The 25,733-nt window shown below is 48.8% G+C and overlaps 1 long non-coding RNA gene across 1 annotated transcript in view; it reads right to left on the bottom strand.

The window, feature by feature from the left end:
- LOC120407924 overlaps positions 1–24,334 on the bottom strand; it is a 39,958-nt gene extending 15,624 nt beyond the window's left edge. The window contains exons 1-2 of the long non-coding RNA XR_005600332.1: positions 24,259–24,334; positions 22,510–22,771 (exon numbers count right to left, since the gene is read on the bottom strand). This is a non-coding gene — a long non-coding RNA (uncharacterized LOC120407924). The remainder of the gene's footprint in view (positions 1–22,509; positions 22,772–24,258) is intronic.
- Between the last annotated feature and the right edge of the window lie 1,399 nt (positions 24,335–25,733).

The raw sequence follows: 25,733 nt of genomic DNA, 5'->3' as shown, positions 1-25,733 counted from the left end.
ATGGACTGCAGTTTCGGGCAGGTCTATGCAGGGGACGGCCGGGCCCGACGGCCAGAGGCACCCAAGCTCACAATCCCAGTGATGGTGGAGGACCAAGCCACACGGGCCCTGATTGACTCTGGGTGCGGCCAGACCCTGGTTCGCCAGATTTTGGGACCCCCAGCCGACCCCCGTCTGCAGCCAATACAATTACAGTGCATCCATGGAGATGTCCGACCCTACCCGAGTGCCTGGGCCCGGCTAACGGTGGGGGGCCTTGCCCGGCGGGTGGTAGTCGGCCTGGCGCCCGGCCTGGCCTATCCCGTGATTCTGGGACGAGATTGGCCCACCTTCGAAGAGATCGTCCGGTCAACGCCGGGGTTGGCTGCCGAACCCCGGGGACCTCCGCCGGAGGTGGAGCAGGCTGGTGAGGAGAGCGAAGGAGGAGACCAAGATGATAAGGGGTCGCCGGGGCCAACTCCCACGAAACCTCGCTTCGACACTGACTTTTGCCACGACCAGCGTTCGGACCCGACGCTTAGCCGGGCCTACGAGCAACTGGCGGCCGTCGACGGCTCCGTAGTGGATCCTCTCCGGGCCACGCAGTGGCCCCATTTTGAGCTGCGTCAGGATCGGCTCTACCGCATCGACCGAGACCCGCGCACCCGGGAACCCTTGACGCAATTGCTGGTACCCCGTTGTCATCGAAGGGCCGTGATGCAGTTGGCCCATGATGTGCCCGCCGCCGGGCATCTCGGGCAAGAAAAGACCCTCGCCCGAATCCTGGCGCGGTTTTTCTGGCCCGGTATCCACCAAGAGGTGAAGCAATATTGTACCTCCTGCCCCGAGTGTCAACTGGCCGCCCCGCCTCGGGTACCCAAGGCGCCCTTAGTCCCTATGCCAGTGGTCGAGACCCCCTTTGAATGGGTCACCATGGACCTGATAGGCCCGCTTCCCCGAAGCGCGGCCAGGTTCCAATATGTCCTAGTCCTCGTGGACTACGCCTCCCACTTCCCCGAGGCTGTTCCCCCTGCGGAGCTTCACTGCCCGGATGATTGCGGGGGAACTGATAAAGATTTTTGCCCGAGTAGGATTGCCTAGGGAGATCCTAACGGATCAGGGCACTAATTTCACGTCCCGGCTGCTCCAACAGGTCTGCAAACTCCTGGGGGTGAAACAACTTCACACGACCGTATACCACCCGCAGACCGACGGGTTGGTAGAACGGTTTAACCGCACCCTTAAGGACTTGCTAAAAAAATTCCCCCCCGGGGAACTGCGACACTGGGACCAGTTCCTACCGCCCCTGTTGCTGGCCATCCGGGAGGTTCCCCAAGCATCGACCAAGTTCTCCCTCTTTGAACTGTTGTACGGACGAAGACCCCGCGGACTTCTGGATCTGATGCGGGAAACGTGGGAGGAGTCGGCCTCTCCAAACCAGGGCCTCCTCCAGTACGTTCTCCAATTACGGGAGTACTTAACTCAAGCCGGGACACTAGCCCGGGAGAATTTGCAGGCAGCTCAGGCGAAGCAGGGACGGAACTACAACTGAGAGGCACAGGCCTGGAGGTTTGCTCCCGGGGACCGGGTCCTGCTGCTTCTCCCATCCAGCGAGTCCAAGCTATTGGCCCGCTGGCAGGGGCCCTATGAGGTGGCGCGACAAGTGGGACCCGTGACCTACGAAATCCGCCAACCCGACCGACGGAAGAAACTCCAGGTCTACCACGTCAACCTGCTAAAGCCATGGTGTGACCGAGAGGGCCTACTGATTGATCCTTGCCCGCCTGAGCCCGAACTGGGCCCGGACGCGACCGAGACGGGGGGTTTGGAGGAACCCCCGGCAGGCACCTCGCTCACGGCGGAGCAGCGTAAGCAGACTAAGTGTCTCCTGCAGGCTTTCCAAAAAACCTTCACGGCAGTCCCAGGGTATACGACCCTGGCCTGCCACACGATTATGACCGAGCCAGGGAAGACGATCAGAGAAACCACCCGGCCTTTGCCCTACCGGATGCGTCAGGAGGTAGAAGAAGAGGTCCGAGCCATGTTAGCCGTGGGGGTCATCGAGCCTTCCCGCAGTGAATGGCGCAGTCCGGTGGTTCTGGTCCCCAAACCGGACGGCACCCGCCAATTTTGTATAGACTTCCGTCAGGTAAACGCCATCTCGCGTTTTGACGCCTATCCGATGCCCAGGGTGGACGAACTCCTGGGCCGCCTGGGGGAAGCCCAATTTATTACCACCCTGGACCTGAGCAAAGGATATTGGCAGATCCCACTCGACGAAGCGTCTAAAGAGAAAACTGCCTTTGTTACCCCCTCAGGGCTTTATCAATTCAATCGGATGCCATTTGGCCTCCATGGTGCCCCCGCGACCTTCCAGTGGCTGATGGACCACCTCTTGCGGCCACACCAGGAGTATGCGGCCGCCTACCTGGATGACGTGGTAATTTACAGTCGCCACTGGGAAGATCATCTCAACCAGGTCGCCGCGGTCCTACGAACCTTGCGAGAGGCAGGGTTGACCGCCAACCCTAAGAAATGTAGGATCGCCTGGCAGGAGACCACCTATCTTGGCTACACTGTGGGGGGAGGACGAATAAGACCCCTGGTGGGCAAGGTACAAGCCCTTGCAGACTGTCCCACGCCCACGACGAAACGCCAAGTGCGGCAGTTCCTGGGCCTCGCCGGGTATTATCGGCGGTTTATTCCGCAATGCGCATCAATTGCCACACCCCTAACTGAGCTCCTCACTAAAAATAGCCCCCGACAAGTGCGCTGGACGGCTGAGTGCAAGGTGGCCTTCCAGACCCTTAAGGACCGCCTGTGCCAGGAACCAGTCTTGTACAGCCAGGACTTCGACAAGCCGTTTATCCTACAGACAGACGCGTCAGAAGCAGAGGGGGGGACCATCCAGTAATATACCTCAGCCGGAAACTATTCCCCCGCAAGCGAAACTACGCAGTAATCGAGAAAGAAGCCCTAGCGGTAAAGTGGGCCTGTGATGCCCTCCGATTCTTTCTCCTAGGTGCCCCGTTTACCCTCATCACGGACCATGCAGCCCTCCAATGGTTAATGCGAATGAAGGGTAACAACCCCCGTATCATGCGGTGGTACCTAGCCCTACAACCCTATGCCTTTAACATCCGGCATCGGGCAGGCAAGGACCATGCAAATGCCGACTTCCTGTCCCGCCTTGGAGAAATGGAAGGACCTGGCCCCAAGGTATGGGAACCAGGCTTGGGTGGGGGGGGAATGTAGCGGGCCAGTGTGGCTCCCCTCCTCCCCGGAGAGGGTTGAGCCCCGGCCACAGGAAGAGGCAGGGTTACAGAGTGGTAAGCCCGCCCCTCAAAGGGTCAGGCGGCGACCCGGAAGGATAAAAGCCAGCCCATCCAGCTCAGTCAGGCCCCAGCCACCACGGGGAGCAGACCTGCCTGAGGGAGCTCCTGACGGGGGAGCCACTGGAGCCCAGAGCCCTTGCCCGGACTGGCCGGAGATACCCCTGATCCGCTACTGGGAAGACCTGCCGGAGCTTCCCCGCACCACCTATGACGAGGAGCTGCTAGGAACCTCCCCACCCCCGTGCTGCTACCCTGAGGAACCCCCGGAGCAGAGTTGGCCGGACTTCCCTGAGGACCTACCAGACCTACCCCCCAGTCCGGGAGTTGAGGAACCCATGCAGTGGGACTTCCCGGGACCAGATGCCGTGGACCAGGTAGGACCAGAGGGGGATATTGGAAGTGGCCCGGGGGCAGCCGACCTCAGTCAGGCCGCTGAGCAGATAGAGCCCATGTCAGTGTGTTGTGGTCAGGATCCCCACTGACCATCAGCGGTAACGACCGCTGCCTAGGGCCCCGGGCCGGGACACAGTGGAGTGAGTGGGCCTGTGTCCCCCCTGCCACCCCACTCACGGGTGGCAGTTATCCCCATCACCAGACTGCTCAGCCTGAGCTCCTATACTGTTTCCTGCTCAGCCTGCTACCAGAGGCCTGAGCCGCTGTACTGTTTCCTGCTCAGCCTGCTACCAGAGGCCTGAGCCCCTGTACTGTTTCCTGCTCAGCCTGCTGCCAGAGGCCTGAGCTCCTGTACTGCTTACTCGGGCCGGTGTGGCTCCCCTCCTCCCCTCAGAGGGTTGAGCCCTGGACCCACCTGTTACAAAGGCAATTAGGTTAGTCAGGCATGACTTGCCCTTGGTGAATCCATGCTGACTGTTCCTGATCACTTTCCCCTCTAAGTGGTTCAGAATTGATTCCTTGAGGAACCCCCATGGAACCCCAACCCTAGGGCAGGTAGCCCCACCCATAGGAGACCCAACCCCAACCCTAGTTCCAGGTGTCCTACCCATAGAAACCCTAACCCTAGGGCAGAAAGCGCTACCTGTGGGAACCCTAACCCTAGCTCCAAGTGCCCTAGTCATAGGAACCCTAAACCTGGGCAGGAAACCCTACCTATAGAAACCCTAACCATAGCTCCATTTCTGGTACCATAGGATCTCAAACCATAGGGTAGCGAGCCCTACCCATAGAAGCCCTAACCCTAGGGTGGCACATCCCACCCATAGGAGTCACAATTCTGTCTCCAAGTGCCCTACTGCTAGGGGCTTTAGAGATCAAATAGCGAGGAGACTCTTCCTGCTACACACAGGAGAAAGGGAAACTTTGCTGATTCTTCAAAACCACAGCTCAACAAACAAAGGGCTCTGCAGAAAATAAATATGCACAAATGAATATGCCTTCACCTTTTCCTTTACAAGTTCTATGGTAGTCCAGGGAGGGCCAAGGGAAAGGTTGCGCTGAAAGCAGTCTGTTTTGATACAAAGATTAGAGCGATACTTTTCGCTTCTGTAGATCTCAGAAGTCTTTACAAGAGTGGGTGAATATCATTCAGATAGGGAAACGGAGGATAAAGCATTTGTCCAAGCTCCCACATCTACTGAACAGCAGAACTGGGAACACAACCCGTGTCATTGGCATTCCAGTAGCTTATCCTATGTATGGCACCATACGACCTCCCTCACAAGTGTTGCCGTTCATCACATGACTACCACCACAGCAGAGATGAGATCATGAAGAGATGCATATTTGTTACTAGGGCCTCCTTTTTACAAAATTCTGCAGATTAGTAAAGTTCTTGAGAATCCACTAAACCGTCACTGAAATTATTCTAGCATTTGCTTGTATTATAGTAGTATGTAGACACCCCAATTGAGAACAGGGCCCATTGTGATAGGGGCCGTGTATATACAGAGTGAGACCATCCCTACCCTGAAGAGCTTACAGTCTAAGTCAACCTTATTTACACAAGGCCATACATTTTAAGTGACTAGTCTCAAATCCCAGGGAATTTACAGCAGAACTGAAAGTTGAACCCAAAATCCCAGTCTAGTGACCTAATCTCATTCACCTACAACCCTGAAAAGCGTGAACTGCCTCAGTCATCTCAATGACATGTCAACTCAAACCTATTAAGGTTTATGGTACCTATTAATAGCTTAAAATGTCAGCATTGTTAAAGTTATCAGCTGTGAAACAATTAACACAAACATTCATTGAATGTGTGTGTGTATGAACTGCTATTGGAGACGGTGGCATATTGCGCTAGAGCAGTCGGAAGGCTGGCAGGTCTCAGGGGATACTAAAGAGTGGAATTAGGAATTTAAGCTTCCCAAGACATTTCAAGTCACCTCCATCTTTGCCCACAAACAGCCTCTCCCCAGCACTAAACCTTGAGTTCCAAAATTCCAGTTGACCTTCTGTACCTTCCCAGGGTACCAGATTCCCCAGCTTTCCACTACCAAGGTCTGTCAACCTCCAGTTTCTCCCATGACAGCTTCCAGGATGCAGTTTCGTATTGGCAATGCAAAAATCTGTGGCAATTAATATAAATTCAGTTTGGTATGAAAGTACATGAGGGACATGGTACGGTTTGCATTACTCATATCTTTGTCTAGCATACCTGAATCTGCCACATGATTCCCAGTTTGCCACAGAACTAATCAGCAGATTGTTGTCAAAACCAGGGGGTTGTGTCACAGAATTTAGGTCCAATTCACTTCAGAGTACAAGGGTCTTGGTCTACAACTCTGTCATGGCGTCTACATGGTGATTATAGCTAACATTTAGGATACCAGTTTGGACTGGGCCCCGGTCTGAGGGAAGTCAGGGGTGAGAAGCATAGGATTGAAAAAAATGTATGTCAGTGGAAACAAAGATTTTCCCTGGTATATTTCTCTTGCTGGAACTAAGCCTGCATGTTAGCCTCAAGGCAGAGGCTGGGTGTAAGAAACATCCTAGAAGAGAAAACATGTCCGTCACAGTCCTCTAAAAAAGCCCTCAGCAGTCACTTTTATGCCACTGTATGGAAACCCACGTTATAAACATAGGCGGCAGGTTATATCTGTGTGCGGTGCCCGGGCTCTAGGAATATTCAGGGCCGGGTGCCCTGCTCCAGCAATAGCTGGAGCTGGGTCTCTCCCCCAGCCCTGCCTGGATCGGGCCCCGGCCCCCGCAGGTCTCCCCCCCCTGCCCCGCCGCGACCCCACCTGGAGCAGGTCCAAGCCCCTGCCTGCCACCCCTCCACCCCCGCTGCGCCGCGTTGCATCCCTGCCTGACAGAAGGCAGCGCAGTGCCTCTCCCCTGCCTGCTCTGTGCTGCGGCAGGGCTCCCAGCAGAACTGCTGTCTGCTGCCGCAGGGTCCTAGTGCCTGCCATACCCTAATGGCAAGGCAGGCTGCCCTTACCCTGAGCCTCTCCAACGCCCCAAACCCTCATCCCCAGCCATAGCCCTCATCCCCCTGCACCCTAATCCTCAGCCCCAGCCCTGAGCCCCCCCCGCATCATGAACCCCTCCGCCCCAGCCCCACAGCCCTCACCCCACAGCCCAACCCTCTTCCCTAGCCCTGAGCCCCATCCTGCATCATGAATCCCTCATCCTCAGCCCCACAGCCCTCACCCTGCACTCCCTCCTATCCCCAAACTCCCTCCCCAGAAGGTGCACCCCCTCCCCACACACCCCTTCCCAGCCCCAAACTCCGTCCCAAAGCCTGCACCCTTCACCCCCTCCCGCAGACCCACCCCCTGCCCAAGCCCAGAGCCTGCACCCAGCACCCAAACTCCATCCCAAAGCCTGCACCCTGCACCTCTCCTGCACCCTAATCCCCAGCCCAGGATCTGTACCCCAGACCTCCCCCGCCGAGCCCCCTCCCAGAGCCTTAGGCAGGTGGGGGTGGAGTTTGGGGGGGCGGAGTTGGGGGGCAGGTTCTGGGCACCACCAAAATTTTTACAAACTTGCCACCCATGGTTATAAAAAGACCCCCCCAAAACTCTTCTTTCCCCAATGTGAAAGAAAAATACTTGTAAATAAGCCAGCCATTCCCAAATGCAACTTTCCTACTTATTTTCTTGTAAAAAGTCACTCATTAGGAGGATTGGGTTTTTTTATTTTGGTTATCTTCTCTTGTTTTCTTCATGATACCATACACCTTGGTATATCTCCTATGCAAAAGGAAACAGTGGACTATGGAACATTGGGCCAAATTCAACTCTAAACTCTCAGTAGCATTACTGCCACCAGCGATGAATTTGGTCCCATGTGTTATTTGCAGGGTTCTGCAAGGATTCTTAAAGAAAACAAGACATTCCCTTAATGCAAACACTGACAGGGACACTGCAGTATGAAAAGAAGCTATTATTAATCCTAACCAGTCATTAACTGTATCACTGAAGGGGGTCATGACTGCTTCCATGCAGAGTTAAGCATGGAAACACTGGACTTCAGAAAGCACACACCAGATATGCTGGGCAACAGCACAGGTGCATTTTGCTGGCATGCTACACCGCAGTGAATCATTTAAAACCAGAGTCTATAAGACTGAATTTCGACTAGGCCACACTGATGCAGATTAGGAAGTGAATGTGGATTGTAATAAGTATGTATCTGAAGACATATCAAACATTTTCCCACTGTGCTGCATTTCCCCAAGGGATGGTGACCAAGCTTCCTAAAAGCAACACACTTTACGCCTCATCAGAAACTATTTTCATATGTGTGCCTTGGCACTAATACAGCCATGCTCCTCTAGCATCTGTCCAGCTAGCAAACCGGGCTGCAATTCTCCTTCACACATTGACATTTACTGGAAAACAGAATCGCAGGGAGGTCTCACACATCCTCTTTATCATTTGCTTTATCTGTCATCTCCACCCGTCACCATTTCCCTTCCCTTTAGAGAGTTTCCCCTGCTATTGTTCAGTTAGATAAAATTTCTCTTCCTCCCATCCCCCAATGTTTGGCCTCAATTATCCTCGCTCCTCTTTCTTCTGCTCTTTCACTCCAGGTTGGGTAGTCTATAGCAACCTGCAGAGATGCTATAGCCTTTCACAGACCTCTGCTAGGCCAGACGTCCTGTTGTTTCTAGTTACTGTCTCCCATTTTATTCCCTACCTCTTAGCTTTTGATACCTTAGTTGTCATGAGTTTAAAGGGGGAGGAGGAAGACATTTAAGGTCAAATTTATAAAAATGTGGGTCTTTAAGTTCAACGCAATCTGAGCACCACCAATGCGTATTGACTTCAGTTAGAGTTGGAAGCAGTGGGGGTGGGGTACTAGTAGGTAAACTAACCTAAACTCTATAATCTCCCAATGAGAAGTGAGTAAACTGTTTACCCTGGACTCCTGGGTGAAGATGCTGATCACCTCCCAGGCTGGAGTCCGAAGTGCACGCACAAGTAATTGCATGCATCCTGGTTGAAGTTTCTTTTAAAATCCAAATTGCAAAAACAAAACATTTGATTAAATCTTTGTCAATATTTTCTCCATTTTTCAAGCATTACATTTTGAAATTGTTTTGTTACAAATGCCACCAAAATTTTCATAGTTTAATATCTTAGTAGTCCCCTCCTTCCCTCAGTCTTTCAACTAAGTCTAGACACTAATTTATTGCATAGGATCACATCAATCTCTAATAGCTGAGGTCGGGATAACAGCCTGCTTACAAATATGGAATGGTGTTATGCCATTAGGTCACATGGGAGAGGGTTTTGGAGCTGAAAATCCTAGGTTCAGTCTCTGACGAATGAGGAGTACTTGTGGCACCTTAGAGACTAACAAATTTATTTGAGCATAAGCTTTCGTGGGCTACAGCCCACTTCATCGGATGCATGCAGTGGAAAATACAGTAGGAAGATAAATATATACACAGAGAGAACATGAAACAATGAGTGTTACCATACACACTCTAATGAGCACTCTCGCCTGCTGGTAATAGCTCACCTTAACTGATCACTCTCGTTAGTGTGTGTATGGTAACACCCATTGTTTCATGTTCTCTCTCTCTCTGTGTATGTATATAGATATATCTATATATCTTCCTACTGTATTTTCCACTGCATGCATCCAATGAAGTGGGTTGTAGCCCACAAAAGCTTATGCTCAAATAAATTTGTTAATCTCTAAGGTGCCACAAGTACTCCTGTTCTTATTGTCAGCAGGATAATGATGAATGTGACCATTGTGACAGACCGATCATAAACTGAACAAACAAATTAAGATAGCTTTAATGAGTTAAGCTTAACCTTAACCTTACTAAATTAATGTTAACACCTTTGGGGTACATTGTATTAAAAATGCAGTTGTATATGTTGTGGTTTTGTAGGCACCTTCTCTAGGTAGGGAGGGAGGATGCTAATGAACTTTCTCTGTTATCAGCCTTTGAAGCCACCTCCCTGGGGAGAGGTGTATATACTAGTTCAAACTGAATTCTCCAGAGACCAACAAAGGCAATACATTTGGATAAAAGCCTGGGACTTATGCAGACTCAGGGCCTTCTTCCTGATCCAGTAAACAGACAGGACCCTCCCTGGTCTACAGAGGGCCTCAATCCTTAGGGGTGGATTGGTCTACTGAGACCCCCATGAGATTGGATGCTTGTTCTGAGCTGAAGCTCTGATGAACTTGTGACCACTAGGAAGTCCCTAGTGTGGGGTGCTGAAAGGCCATCTATGGCTGAGGTCAGAACAGATCCTCAAGCTCACCACTTAAAATGTTCAGCACCTATGGTAAATGGGAGTCTGACAGCTATCATGTTCCTCATTCTGTGCTGATCATGCTTTCTGAAGGCAATATCCTATACAGCCCATCAAAAGCAACTATTCATTGTTGTGTTGGCACTGGGATAGCATCTCTTGTTCTACGGCTAAATGTTTTATTTCCAGTTATTCTATATATTTATCAGATTTGTCATGTCATCATTTCATAATCACTGCTGGGTTTCTTTCTGGAGCCAGTCAGAGAACAGAAAATTGCACCATGAACTTATCTGCCTTTTGAGTTTAGTAAAGCAACAAGACATTTTGCTTTTTGCAAAGTCAGTTGGAAATTTGATTCTTCTCATTGCTCTGAGTGAGTTGGAGTTGTGGCATGGAGGGGTTGTATGTGCATACATGGTCCACTCACAGTTCTAGCAATGAGCCCAACCAGCAGTGCTGGCTCATAAGGAAGAATTCCCTTGAAATTGGAAATAAGGAAAAGCAGGAAACCCTCACTTTAAAATAAGGATGCTTTTGGTTTTGAAAGGCCTGAGCTAGCTCTCATTAAACAGTTAGTGGCTCAGGGTCTGATCCAGCAAAGCTGGACTCAGCTCTACTCTGAAAAGTCTGCTCCTATTGAAACTAATGGGAATTTTGCTTCTGATTTCAATACAAGCAGGATTGCATCTTAACGCCAGCCAGGTCAGAATCAAAAGCAGATCTAATAGGACTAGGTTTTATCCCACTCTTGATACCCTTTTAAAACCAGAATCAGCCTTTGACTCCATAATAAAAAGGCAGAATTTAAATTTTAGGAACTTTCTAATATCAATACCTTGCATTTATATAGAGTATTTTAGAAAGCATTCTCCCTCCCAAGCACAAAGGCCTGGTCTACACTATGCGTTTAAACCGGTTTTAGGAGCATAAAACTGATTTAACGCTGCACCCGTCCACACCAAGAGGCCCTTTATATCGATATAAAGGGCTCTTTAAACCGGTTTCTGTACTCCTCCCTAACGAGAGGAGTAGCGCTAGTATCGGAATTGCCATATTGGATTAGGGTTAGTGTGGCCACAAATCGATGGTATTGGCCTCCGGGAGCTATCCCACAGTGCACCACTGACCGCTCTGGACCGCAATCTGAACTCGGATGCAGTGGTCAGGTAGACAGGAAAAGCCCCGTGAACTTTTGAATATTTCCTGTTTGCCCAGCGTGGAGCTCCGATCAGCACGGGTGGTGATGCAGTCCGAAATCAAAATAAAAAAAGAGCTCCCGCATGGACCATGCGGATGTGATCGCAGTAAGGGCAGGCAAATCCGTTCTATCAGCGCTCCGTTATAGAAGACGAAATTCAGAATCATTTTTAAAAATTCTCCAGACAGATGCCATAGCAGGGACTCAGCGCACTGCAGCGTGACAAGCGTAACGGAAAGCCAAAGAATCAAATGGACGCTCATGGACTGGAGGACTCAAGCTATCCCACAGTTCCTGCAGTCTCCGAAAAGCATTTGCATTCTTGGCTGAGCTCCAAGTGCCTCTAGGGTCAAACAAACACTGTCCATGGTGGTTCAGGGCATAGCTCGGCAATGTACACCTCCCCACCCACCCCAGAAGTAAAAGGGAAAAAATCCTCTCGTGACTATTTAACATGTCACCCTATCTTTACTGAATGCTGCAGATAGACGCAATGCTGCAGCAGTCAACACCAACATCCTTGCTCCCACCTCCCCCGCTATGGGTGGCTGATGGTGCAATATGACTGGTATCCGTCCTCATCATCATGAGCTTTTTGGCACGTGGTGCAGTGCAAAAGGACTGGTAACCATGCAGACTAGCATCTGTCAGGTCCCCCAATGCCATGTGTACCTAATTTTTCATGGTAGATGGTGCAGTATGGTTGATAACCGTCTTCATCATAGCAACAGGGGGCTGAGCTTCATCAGCCCCCACCCTTCATGTGTAAAGAAAAGATTCAATTGCCCCTGGACTAGCAGAGGGATGCTGGGCTCCTCTCCTCCACACTCCTTAATGTCCTGTCTGGACTATCATAGCAGCTGGAGGCTGCCTTCCACTCATTTATCACTAACAAGTCACTGTGTCTTATTCCTGCATTCTTTATTACTTCATCACACAAGTGGGGGGACACTGCTATGGTAGCCCAGGAAGGCTGTGGGAAGAACGGAATCAACAGGTGGGGTTGTTGCAGGAGCACCCCCTGTGAATAGCATACAGCTCATCATTCCTGCAGGATCTGACACAGAGCAGCTGTGCTCTCTGGTTCTATGATACAGTGGTTCTCTAGTACACTTGCCCATATTCTAGGCAGGACTGATTCTGTTTTTTGATACCATAAAGGAGGGATTGACTCAGGGAGTCATTCCCAATTTTGGCTTTTGCGCCCCTGGCTAAGAGCAACCAGGGGCACTTATGACAGCAACAGATGGCGCAGTGCAAAAGGACTGGTAGCCATGCTCATCTTTTTACCAATTTATGGATTGGTAGATGGTACAGTATGGTTGGTAACCATCTCTGCTGTCATGCAAAAGCAAAAGCATGCTGCTGTGTAGCGCTGCTGAATCGCCTCTGTCAGCGGCATCTAGCACACATACGGTGACAGTCACAAAAGGCAAAACAGGCTCCATGATTGCCATGCTATGGCATCTGCCAGGGCAATCCAGGGAAAAAAGCCGCAAAATGCTTGTCTGCCGTTGCTTTCCCGGAGGAAGGAGTGACTGACGACATTTACCCAGAACCACCCGCGACAATGATTTTTGCCCCATCAGGCACTGGGATCTCAACCCGGAAATTGCAAGGGGCGGGGGAGGCTGCGGGAACTATGGGATAGCTAGGGAATAGCTACCCACAGTGCAATGCTCCAGAAATCGACGCTAGCCTCGGACCGCGGACGCACACCACCGAATTAATGTGCTTAGTGTGGCCGCGCGCACTCGATTTTATAAAATCTGTTTTACAAAACTGGTTTATGCAAATTCGGAATAGTCCCGTAGTGTAGACGTACCCTAATTCTCACCAGTATCCTTTCTAGGTATATAAGGGTTATTGTATCCATTTTACAGAGGACCATACTAATGCTCACAGTGAATTAATTGCATTGCAGAGGCAGGACTAAAACCTGCCATCCTGCCTCATGGGCCTCCTGCTTTAACTTAGCTGGCAGAAGAGTCAATTGATCTTTGATTTAAATACCAGACTGACATTTTGAGGGCTCAGAGAGGAAAGAGACCTTTGTATTTCCTATTTCACTGAACAAGCTACACACGAAGGGGAGTATTCAACACCACTACATTGTAGTACTTGTCAAAAACAGCAGCTGTTCGCCTACGTTTTCCTATGTGATAATAGCTTTGGGGGCCTTTTAGATCACAACAAGTTTATGCATAAGTAAATAAACTAGTCCATCACTCTCCACAACCCAGAGACATCCTGTGCCCATTATAACAGGTCTGCAAGTGAACAGACTAGTTTAAAGGGAGTTCCCTAGCAACAGCAAACCTCAAGAGAAATCATGCACTGAGAAATCATGCTGGATTTCCATCTGCTGGAGCTCAGCTCACAATTGTCCATGCACAAGCTGCTCTAGGAGCAGCTGAGTTATTAAACATGTGCCCCTTAGATACCAAACAGAAATCAAATAAAAGTAGTTATAAGTTACCCTGGAGTCAGTTAAAATGTTTACCATGTTGTCCTCCTTCATCCTCCTCTTTTTCTACACGCTTCCCCCACCTCATCCCCACCCCCTGCTCTAGCTGTTGGCCATAATTTAAAGTTTTAAAAATCCTTTATCTTTGTTTGGACAGCAAGTCAGGGAATATAGACCTTGGCTTCTCGAGTTAATGCAGATCACTGCATCACATACTGGCCAGCAGCCCATTGTGCCCCAGCCGCCAATTTCATCAGCTCCCTTTCCCTTCCCCCTCCCAGAAGATTGTTCTAACAGCGTAAAAATCTTGTGAAGATTTTATTGACCTTGAGCACACTGTTCAGCGTCCTTGTGAGTCAGTTTACCCACCTGTAAAATAGAGTTTTAAATACCTACCCCAGTATGAAGTGCAAGGAGATCATTAGATGAAAGGTGCTGTATATGGTAAAGTGCAATGTATTACCACCACCATCGAAGAGGAAATGTTTATTGGTTACATTCTGCACTTGCTCAGCCTATAGTTAAACTACATGCTTGCCATGGTATGGCACCTGCACGGGTAACCCAGAAAAAAGGCACAAAACGATTGTCTGCCGTTGCTTTCACGGAGGGAGGGGCGACTGACAACATGGACCCAAAACCACCCATGAATATTTTTGTCTCATCAGGAATTGGGAGCTTAACCCAGAATTCCAATGGGCGGCGGGGACTGCAGGAACTGTGGGATAGCTATCCACAGTGCACCACTCTGTAAGTCAATGCTAGCCATGGAAGTGAGGACACACTCCGCCGACTTAATGCGTTTAGTGTGGACATATGCAATCGACTGTATAAAATCAATTTTTAAAAATCAACTTTTATAAAATCACCCTAATTTTGTAGTGTAGACATACCCTTCATCAAGGGAAGTTTGAGTTGCAAGACTGAGGTCCCAGTTATGAGGGTTTGCCTTGAATATGAGATCTGGACATTGGACTATGACCTATTAACTGAATTCTAAAGGCACTCTTTGCAACTACAAAGCTCACCATCTCTGCTGTGAATCTGAACCTCAATGGATTGAAGTCATGTCTGTATGTATACTGATCTTTTAACCATACTCTCTCTCTCTTTTGTTTTTTAATAAATTTTAGTTTAGTTAATAAGAATTGACTGTAGCTTGTATTTCGGTAAGATCTGAAACAGTCATTAACCTGGGAGGTAATGTGTCCGATCCTTTGAGATTGGCAGAACCTGTTCTTTTATATGATGAAATAAGAGTTACAGAAATTTTCATCATATTTAATGTGGGTACCTGGATGCAGGCCTGAGGCTGGATCACTTTAAGCGAACTGTGTTGTTTGGACATCTGAGTAACTAGTAAGGTAATAGAGAAGCTGTTTTATGCTGGCTTGGTGAATCTAAGTATTGGAATATCCACCAGCTTCATGGGGATTGTCTGCCTCATTCTTTGCAGTTCACCCTAACTGAGTGACCCCAACTGGCTTCCCACTGGGACCCTGGTCACATCACTCACAATGCAGCTTATGGTGAATGAGCCCCCAAGCAGGTTTCTCTGCAGGACAAGGAAAAATAATGAGATGCAGACAGAGTAGGGTGACCAGATGTGCCCATATTTGGGGATTTTTCTTATATAGGCACCTATTACCAAGTATGAAAAAAAAAATCAGGACTTGCAGACCTTGGGTGGGGGCGGGGGGTGTAAATCTGGTCACTAAGAGAAAGTGATTGGGCCATCAAGAATTCATTAAGCATGATGCTAAAACTGAAGGTCGCAATGAAGCCTACATTTCTTAGTTGCTCACCAGGCTTTAGAACTGAGATGCAAATAGGCTGCGGGGGGGGGAGGGGAGAAGACTCTTGGTTTTCAGGCTTCTGCCTCCATATTGTCTATGGTACTTATTCATTCCCATAGTATTTGAGTACCTCATGATCTTTAATACATTTATCTTCAACACCTCAGTGCGGTAGAGAAGTACTTCTATCCCCATTTTACAGATAGGGAAACTGAAGCACAGATTAAATGACTTGCCTAAATTCACACCGGAAAACACATGGTAGAGCACAGAATTTAACATGGTTCTTCTAAGTCCCAAACTAGCATCTTAGCTTCTGGAGCATCCTTTTTTCTGTAGTCATCCTCAAAGCTGAATCTAAAACAATGTTCCCCCACACTTTTCCTGACCCTTCCCTTTTTGTTTTGGCATGTATCCTCATCTATCCCCATTTGCATTATGCAAGGTACCAGAGAGCCCCTATCATGGTTTGATAGTTATCTGCTCTTCTCTGAGGAGTTACCAGGGCACAGAATCCATTTGCTATGTGATGGAGGCACAGCTGAGAAGCTGCTGGATGCCCTCTACTCTCACTGAATTCAGTGAGAGATGGGGATGCTCAGCAGCTCTCAGCAACTTGTGAGATGAGGCCCACAGTGCATAATAGCCTCTCCCTTGGGACTGCAGTAGAGGAAACTCCATTATGGAAACTTTACAGGGTTTCCTATCCTTCAGGCCAGTGGCTCTCAACCTTTCCAGGCTATTGTACCCCTTCCAGGAGTCTGACTTGTCTTGCAGATCCCAAGCCTCACCTCACTTAAAACTACTCGCTTACAAAAATCAGACATAAAAATACAAAAGTGTCACAGCACGTTACTGAAAAATTCCTCCATTATAAAATAAAAGCATAAATATTGTACTTACATTTCAGTGTATAGTATATAGAGCAGAAAAGTCATTGTCTGTATGAAATTTTGGTTTGTACTGACTCGCTAGTGCTTTTTTACGTAGCCTGTTGTAAAACTAGGCAAATATCTAGATGAGTTGATGTACCCGGTGGAAGACCTCTGCGTATCCCCAGGGGTCTGTGTACGCCTGGTTAAGAATCACTGCTTTAGGCTGTGTCCTTCTGCCCCGCAAACATAGCAGTTAATCGGCAACTATGTTGCTAATTCTGTAAAAAAACTTATTGATGGCTTCCAGGCAAAAGATGCATTTTCTGAGTAAGAGGTAGAAAAAATGGCTATATATTTATTATGAGTCTGTGTCTTCATACCTGTCTTTTCCCCCCTCATAAGTACATGCACTGTTTGCCCAGCTCTGCTTGATTTATAAGCTGGTAGCCAGGCAGGATTCCTAACAAAGGTATCAGGTTGCCATTCTTCTTGTGTTTGAACTTTGCAAATTGCAAGTATCAGTGCACAGACTGATATTGGACTGTTGTCCCTTTGGCTTTATCAGAGTTAAAGGACCCATTCTTAGTGTCATGGATTGTGGTATTGGCAGCAGATGGCTTGGGTCTTCAAGGGCTGAGCTTCCCAGACAGTCTGAACAGGGTGCTGTGCAGCTCTTATTGTTGTGAAAAGCCTGGTGGAATCAAAGAATGAATAAAGTAGATTTCATGCAAACACCTAGACTTTTCTTTTGGTGCTTAAAGTTAGCAGTGAGTGTGTGTGTCTCTCACCATAGCTTCTCTCCCTAAAAACCCTAAGCTGCCACACGAGGCATTGCTTTAGTTGTAGAGATCAATGGAGTAGGAGCTTTTCATATTTTAATTGTACCAAATCTATCATCATCATCCCTAGATCTCAAAGTGCTTTACAAATCAGATCAGTAATAACCCCATTTTACAGGTACAGGGCGGTGAAGTGCTGTGCCCAAGGTCAGCCAGCAGGCCATTGACCAAGTCAGGAATAGAACCTGGGTCTCCTGACTACCAGACACAGAGATAAATAAGCTTTTAAGATAATAGTCCTGTTTCTGCTCTGCCCCCCTCCCCAGGAAAAGTGGGTGTAACACACTCCTATTCTGCTGTGGTGACACTTTACACGTGTATAAATGTGTTCCTATTCATATACATGCTGTATAACCAGCCTCACACAGGCTGGGGCATTGAAGAGTCATGTCTAATATGTGTAGCTTTCTACTTTTGCTTGCAAATGAATGGAAGAATTTCCATGGGTGAGTATGCTAACAGAGGGGATTTAATACATTTGCATGCAAGATGCTAAGCAAGGTGTTCTGTCCTTGTTAGGTTGGTTCCTCCATTTTAGTAACTATCCACGTATGAGGCTCACCTGGCATCAGCAATGTTACCTGAAGAGTGTTTTAGTACCATGCACTAATTCTCACATATTGGCTGTAATTAATCCTTTGTAATATCAGTGCATTCAGTCACAGAGTTCATGTTGAATCCAAGCTTTCAGATACTAATCAGCTCTTCCCCTCACAGCCCCCCACTGCAAGATTTCCCTATATTTTGAGATACATCCAAAGTCAGACTAGGATGGACTTTGGGTTTTAAGTCTCCACTGCAGAAAGTAAAAAGGAAGCACCCAGGTAAAGAAATAAAATTCCTTAAAATAGTGAGTCAAGGGGACAGAAACACATTTTGCTGATGCATACAAAGCAGTTGTTCACTTCCCTATATCTGACAAGGCCACCATCTAAAAACCTCTGGCATTTTCAAAGCTTCCATCAAAGGAACTAATCTTAAAGATCTTCTGTTCCCTGGTCTATCCCTGCAAGATACTACATGCCAGCTCCTGGGAGACATTGAGCTTCCTCAACTCCCACCGAAGTCTGTTAATGAAAAATAGAGCAATGAAAGCAATCACCATCTCAACAGTGGACAGAGGTCAGCCCATGCCTGGGGAACTACTGATTGAAGTTAATGGCCTTCAGCTTAGCCTTGTGTCATTGACCTCCTCTGCTTGTCAAAAATTCATCCACAAAATTCCCTGTGCCTTCCTCATTGCTTTATTAAATGGCTATTAATAAAAGGAAAATGCATCTTCAAAGTAAAACCACTGACTTACTGCTGTACTAACCAGCCTTTTGAACCTTCAGAGAAGTTCCCACAAAAATTTCTCCCTGTTAGCTTGCGATAAATACCAGAGGCCCGGTTCTCAAAAGGTCCCTTTGCACTGCAATAGTGATGGAAAAAGACCTTAAGGTAATTTTTCCCCCATCTGGACTTAGTCTCCTAAATCACTTGGGCATTTCTGAAAAAAATATTTTTAATCCTAATGGGAATCAGGCCCCAAAACTGTTCCATAAGGGAGTCCAATGCATTCCAAAGGCAAAAGATTTGCTTTTCAGAGATTTTGCAAGTCCCCACCAGAGATGTTACTTCTGGGATGAGTTAGCTGTAACCAGGGAAAGGAATGCATCATCCTTTCAGAGACAGGAAAGCCATCCCAACTTCTCTTTAATATAATGGTGACATTTTAACAAGGGATTCTTCTTCCTCTCTCAATACTGTTCCCCTTCCCCCACAAAATTATATGTATAAAGTAAGCAGCTTCTGCAGGTATTTGCCTTTTATCTCAGTGCTAAATGACCTAACCACTATTCCTGATTCTACCACCCAGCTAAGAGCATATTTAACAAGTTCAGAATGGCTTACCAGTGGATTTTGTTTCACAAGGTACAGTATAATCTGTCTCTGGACTGACTAGACCTTCACTTACACAACACATTGGCGAAGGACTAACAAGACCTGTGCCAGGGTCTATCTGAAGTTGCCAGCAGCTATTTCCACAAGTGTTGGCAGCTTATTTGGAAGCTGGCACAGTGGTTGTATTTTGTTTTTTAGAGTAACCATAGGACAAGGTAGTTCCTGTTTTAGGATCACCTGTGGCTTTCTGACGGCTCCTGCTAGCAAACAAGGAGTAGGGAATTGAGCAGGAAGTTTATCAGCAACTCACTAGGAGTGTATAGATCCAGGTTCAAGCTCCAGCAGTCAACTGCTCCACATGCCAAGATATTGATTAGATAAAGGGTCCTGACTTTTTGGTGCTGTTTTTAGACTCTGTTGCATGGGCTCTTACTAGCGTATCTATCAACATGTGGCGCAGCCTACAACATCGGAGGGTTTGTAGTTAATATCCATACTATACGTTAGACTGAGATCACATTGCCAGTCTCCTGGCTGATGCATGTTGTATGGCAAAGGGCAATCATTTACCTTTCCAGAAGAAGGCTGTTGTCACCCAGAGATCTCACAGAAGCTATTAATGCTGTTAAATGCAAATGTGTCTGACATACTGATTGTTCAGTGTTATTTGCATCACAGTAACACCCAGATGGCCCAATACATTACACACTGTGCAAGCACAGAGAAAGATGATGCCGTCCTTAGAAAGCTTGCTATCTGAAGTGTGAGAGGGAAACAGGTGCACATGCAGATAAAGTGGTTTGCCTATGACCACACAACAGATCAGTGGAAGAGCTAGGAACAGAGCCCAGTGTGGCTAAGATAGCAACCTGTCTCTTGGGCTCAGCCACACCATCAGGGGCTCGTTCACCTGCACATCTGCCAATGTGATATATGCCATCATGTGCCAGTAATGCCCCTCTGCCATGTATATTGATCAGATCAGACTGTCTCTACACAAAAGAATAAATGGACAAAAATCACACATCAAGAATTGTAACATTCAAAAACCAGTAGGAACCAGCACTTCAATTTCCCTGGACACTCAATAACTAGGTTGATCAGATGTCCTGATTTTGTAGGGACAGTCCCTATTTTTGGGTCTTTTTCTTATATAGGCTCCTATTACCCCACACCCCCGTCCTGGTTTTTCACATTTGCTGTCTAGTCACCCTATCGATAACAGACTTAAAAGTGGCCAATCTTCAACAAAAAAAAACACTTCAAAAACAGACTTCAATGAGAGACTGCAGAACTGGAATTAATTTGCAAACTTGACACCATCAAATTAGGCCTGAATAAAGACTGGCTGGATCACTACAAAAAATAATTTTCCCTTTGTTGATACTCACACCATATTGTCAACTGTTGGAATGGGCCACATCCACCCTAACTGAATTGGCCTTGTTAGCACTGACCCCACCCCCCACTTGGTAAGGCAACTCCCATCTTTTCATGAGCTGTATATTATACCTGCTTATTGTATTTTCCACTCCGTGCATCTGATGAAGTGGGTTACATCCCATGAAAGCTTATGTCCGAATAAATTCGTTAGTCTTCAGGGCGCCACAAGGACTCCTCATTGTTTTTACTGTTACAGACTAACACGGATACCCCTCTGAAAACTGTCTCTTGGGTTGTTTTTTCCTTCACCAGACTCAGAAAGGTAAGTTACCAATTGCACGCAAAGGGATACGGGCACATAGATGAGGCCCAAGAGAATGTTACAAAAGCCACAATTAAACATGTTTCTTTGAACATTTTTTGCTTCTGTTTTGGTTTTAACATTTCCTTTCATTGCAATGTATGAACTAGTCCTCTCCCCTGCTAAGCAGCCCCCTCACGGCCAGACATGGTGTAGCAGCTCTCTCACTTCTCTAGTGCCTCCCTGCTGAAGGTCGACGCAGCTTACGAACTTTCTAATTCCAGAAAACCGAACACCCCGCCCACTGCCCCACCCATTCCCTGAGGCCCCGCATCTGCCCCACTCCTTCCCAAGGCCCTGCCCCCGCTCACTCCCTCCGTCGCTTGCTCTCCCCCACCCTCACTCACATGCTCATTTTCACTGCAAGGCCCAAACAGGCATATTTATTGTTTTGACAGATGTATTATGTTAAGTTCAGGTTTTATTTGTTACAGGACACTAGAGCTGGCAACAAAATAGTCAAAGAGGGTAATTAAAAAAAATGAAATTTCACAGTGGTTTTCATGATTCTTTCCTTCCCCTCTTCTCATTTTTTGTAACCAACTCCATGCTTTTTTTCCACTAAAGTTCGTGTAATTTTGTGTGTGGAATTAGGACCACACATTATCACAGCTGCATTATCACACATTAAAGGCCCATTCCTGAAGCCCAAATACAAATCCACAGAGCACAACCACACTTGTCCAGATACCTATATAATTAAATCTGTAGAAACTGACTCCCACACCTACCTGCAGATACACACGTGTATTCATGTGTACACCTCTAGCATGCACTAACACATGTACTTCCACATTAGGCACTAAACAACAATTGTAATATTAAATAGAGACCCCAACTAAGATCAAGCCAATCAGGGCTCCAGGGTGATAGGTGCTGGATAATACACATAAAAAGAGAGAGTCTGCAACAAAGAGTTTATAATGTAGCTAGACAAAGGTGGGACAAAATGTATCATACATTGGCTCTTCTGCAATTACTAGTCATTTTTTGTGTGCACAAGCCAGCAAAAGGAATGAAAGTCAAAGAGTTAGGCTGCAAATTTTGTTAACACAGGTACACACACATGCGGCAATACAAACACCTTCCTACACAAAGAGACAGTCTCTTACACACATACAATGCATGCACACACTTGCCTACACAGAGACACCTTTTCATACACTTTTCCAGGGGCTGCCTAAATCACACAGATAGGAAGGGAGGAGGGTGGGCTGGAGAGGAAAAGATGGGGGCTAGGGGTGGGGTGGGGTGGCGGAGAGAGGATGGGGAGGGAAAGAGGCCAAAGATGAGAGCAGGGTAGGGGTGAGAGGAGGCAGTGAAGGAGAGAGGAGGGGTTAAGGAGGGCGGCGTGAGATGATGGGGATGCAGGAGGCTACAGGTGCATGAGGATGTAGAGGGTGTATAGGGACATAATGAGAGTGCAGCAGTGTATGGAGGGGAATAGGGTGCAGGGGTGTGGGGACATGGGGGTGGAGGCTCTGGGAGGTGGGGAGGGCAGGTGGGAGAGCGCTGTAAGGGGTACAGGGCTCAGATGGGTAGGTGTGGGGGGCAGGATGGGATGGGAAGTGATGCAGTGAGGAGTGGGGGTGGGATGGGGAGGGATTCAGTGAGGGGAATGGGTACAAGGGGGTAGGATGGGGAGGGATGGATGGATGGATGGGGGCGCAGACCCATTTCCCAGCACTCAGCGACGGGGATACACATACCTCCAACTCCTGGGTGCCAGTGATGGGGCAACAGACTGTGGATCGCTGAAGGGCACATGCCGCATCTTGAGCCCAGCCACACGAGGAGAAAAGGGCCAGGCAACAGTGGGAGAAGCGTGCACCAGCAACCCATCAACAACCACCTGCTGAGAGCTCGAGCAGTGCTAGTCACTGGAGCTGCTCCTGCTCCTTTTTCCGACCCGGGAACCACATGGTCTGCAGTGCAGTGGCTAGCAGGGAGCCTGCCAGGCCCGCTGTGGCGCTGCATGAACGAGACATTCAACAGCCTGGTCAGTATCCAAAAGCAGACACCTGGTCATGCTAACACAGCACCATGGTGGTTTCTCTTCCAGTGACTCAGCCTTCTGGCAAGGCCTCTCCTTCTGGGGTCACAACTGTCCAAACTAGAAACCTCAGAAAAGTGTCTTTAACACAAACAATATCCTTCTGCTCTCTCTGGGGGTAGGGTGACCAGGTGTCCGGTTTTGGACCGGTTTTGGACCGGAACACCAGGTCGAAAAGGGATCCTGGCAGCTCCGGGCAGCACCGCTGACTAAGCCATTGACTGTTCAGTGGGTGGCAGTGCCACACAGAGGGGCTGACTGGCTCCCTTCTAGCCTCCATGCTGTGCAGCTTCTGTAAGCAGCAGCATGTCCCCCCTCCGGGACATGTAGGGGCAGCCAGCACACTGCCCCCCCCCCAAGTGCCACCCCAATGTGGCCAATGGGAGCTGTGGGGGTGGTGCCTGCAGACAGGGCAGAGCCGCTTGGCCGTGCCTCCATGTAGGAGCCGGAGGGGGGACATGCCGCTGCTTCCAGGAGCCACCTAAGGTAAGTGCTGCCCAGAAGCTGCACCCTGACCCCCTCCTCACCCGCCTGCTGCCCTCCAAACCCCTCATCCCCAGCCTGGAGCACCTTCCTGCACCCCAAACTCCTCATCCCCAGCCCCACTCTAGAGCCTGCACCCCCAGCCAGAGCCCTCACTCCCCCACACACACCCCTCCTGCCCTCTGAACCCCTTGGTCCCAGCCCAGAGCACCTCCTACACCCCAAACCCCTCATCCCCACCCCAGAGCCCACACCCCCAGCCAGAGCCCTCACCCCCACCCCAGAGCCCCCTCCTGCACTCTAAACACCTCAGTCCCAGTCCAGAGCCGCCTCCTGCACCTCAAACCATTCATCCCTGACCCACCCCAGAGCCTGCACCCGCATCCAGAGCCATCACCCCCTCTCACATCCCAACCCACCAACTCAGCCCTGAGCCCCCTCCCTCACCCTGAACTCCTCATTTCTGGCCCCACCCCAGAGCCCTCACTCCCTTTCCACCCCGCACCCCCTGCCCCAGTCTGGTGAAAATGAGCGAGCGAGGGTGGGGAGACCGAGTGACAGAGGGATGGAGTGAGCAGGTGTGGAGCCTGGGAGAAGGGGCAGGGCAGGGGCAGGGCAAGGGTGTTCAGTTTGTGCGAGTAGAAAGTTGGCAACCCTCTCTGGGGCTCTTCCTCAGCCTATCTTCAGGGCTTAGCCTGCAGCCCCCCTCCTGGGCTCAGTAACCCTAGCAACCAGCTTATAGGCCTCCTTCCTTGGGGGTGGTGTGGGAAACCACTCCCACCCTCAACGCTAGGTGCTAGCCCAGGGCCCTGAACTGAACAGCCGGGTCTGCTTCTTTACCTGGGCTGTAGTTTTCCCTGTGCCACATCCCACCCAGCCTCTTAAGTACTTCTCTGGACCACCCTGTCTCTTCCCTGCTTACTCAGGCCTCCTCCCTGCCTGGAGAGCTTTCCACACGCTCCGGTCCTTTCCCCAGCTGGGCTTAATCACCATTTAAGCCAGCTGCTTATTCCCTTTTCTGTAGCCACCTTCTGCTCTTTATGGGGAACGTGCCTGAGTCCCCTCAGATGAAGCTCATTCCGCAATCAGGCTGGCTCAGCCCAGACTCCCTAGCCCACAAGGCAAGTCCTGCCACCCCCCTACACAATTGTGTTTGCTTGTTTGAATTTAACTCTTTTCCTGCAAAGGAATGACTGCAGTGAGCTGGCCAGGATTTTCAAAACTGGGTACCTATATAAGGTGACCATGTTTGCCAAACAGAAAATAGAACACTGTGTGGGGCTCTCTCGACGCCCCTATGCCCCCTGCACATTTCTCTCTGAACCCCACTTTTTTTAAATGATCAAGTCGGCAAAAGCAAACGGGACCAATGCCAGTTTTTTCCAAAAAAGTCAGGACGGCAGGGACAGGGCTTAAAAAAGGGTCTGTCCTGGCCAAAACGGGACTTATGGTCACCCTATGCCTACAGTTAGCACAGGGAATGTCTTTTTGGGGTGTGTTTGTACAACGCCTAGTACAACAGGGTCCTGGCCCATGACTGGGGCTCCGAGGTGGCACTACAGTACAAATAAATAACAACAACTAAAAGTGGCCTGATTTTAATAAAAATTACTGAACATTCACAGTTCCCATTGAAGTCAGTGGGAGCTGCCGGGTGCTCAACACTTTTGAAAATCTGGGCACTTTTAATTAGGTGCTAAACTATGGACATCGCTGCCTCACTTTAGGCCCCCAGTTTTGAAAACCTTGGCCAAAGAACAAGTCTTACCCTGGCAACCCTTTTCCAGTGGTGAAAAACACTGTCAATTTTCAAACTTTTGTCCATTTCAGCAACACAACGGGAGGTTGTAACCCAAGAACATTTATTTTTTCAAAAAATGTGATTTTTAGCCTTTTTTCTTAACCTCTTCCCTCCCCTCCCCCATAATCACAAGTGCTATTATGTGGTCAAAACCTCCGCAGGACGAGGAGAGGCTCAGTCTCTCTGCCCTACTGTCTGATGCAATGGGAGTTTTTGACTGCTATGAAGATCCGGGGATGGAACTCAAGACTGAAGCTATATAACAACAGCTTGGATATTGTCTACTGGTGTTTACACATGCTAGGGATTTGAAAATTATTGCTTCATCCTTTGTCTTCCCCAATCTCACTTCCTCCCCATTCTCCTTCTTCTGTTCCCATTTCTTGTTCCTACTTGCTTCTCCTTGACCCAGTTTTGATTTGCATGCTTGCATGCTTGCTGCTGGCCTTTCAGGTCCTGAGGCAGCAGCAGCAGTGCCTCCTCCCAGTGATTGATGTAGGAACATTAGCTTCATGAAGCACTGATTCATTTTGGCATGTGGGAGGATGGCAGAAGCAGCATCATGCTGGTGGCACTAAGGCCAAGAGGACAGAGCT

This window comes from Mauremys reevesii, linkage group 6 (genome assembly GCF_016161935.1).
Source record: "Mauremys reevesii isolate NIE-2019 linkage group 6, ASM1616193v1, whole genome shotgun sequence".
NCBI lineage: Eukaryota > Metazoa > Chordata > Testudines > Geoemydidae > Mauremys > Mauremys reevesii.
The sequence above is the reverse complement of the archived record's forward strand: the minus strand, read 5'-3'. Positions and strand labels throughout refer to the sequence as shown.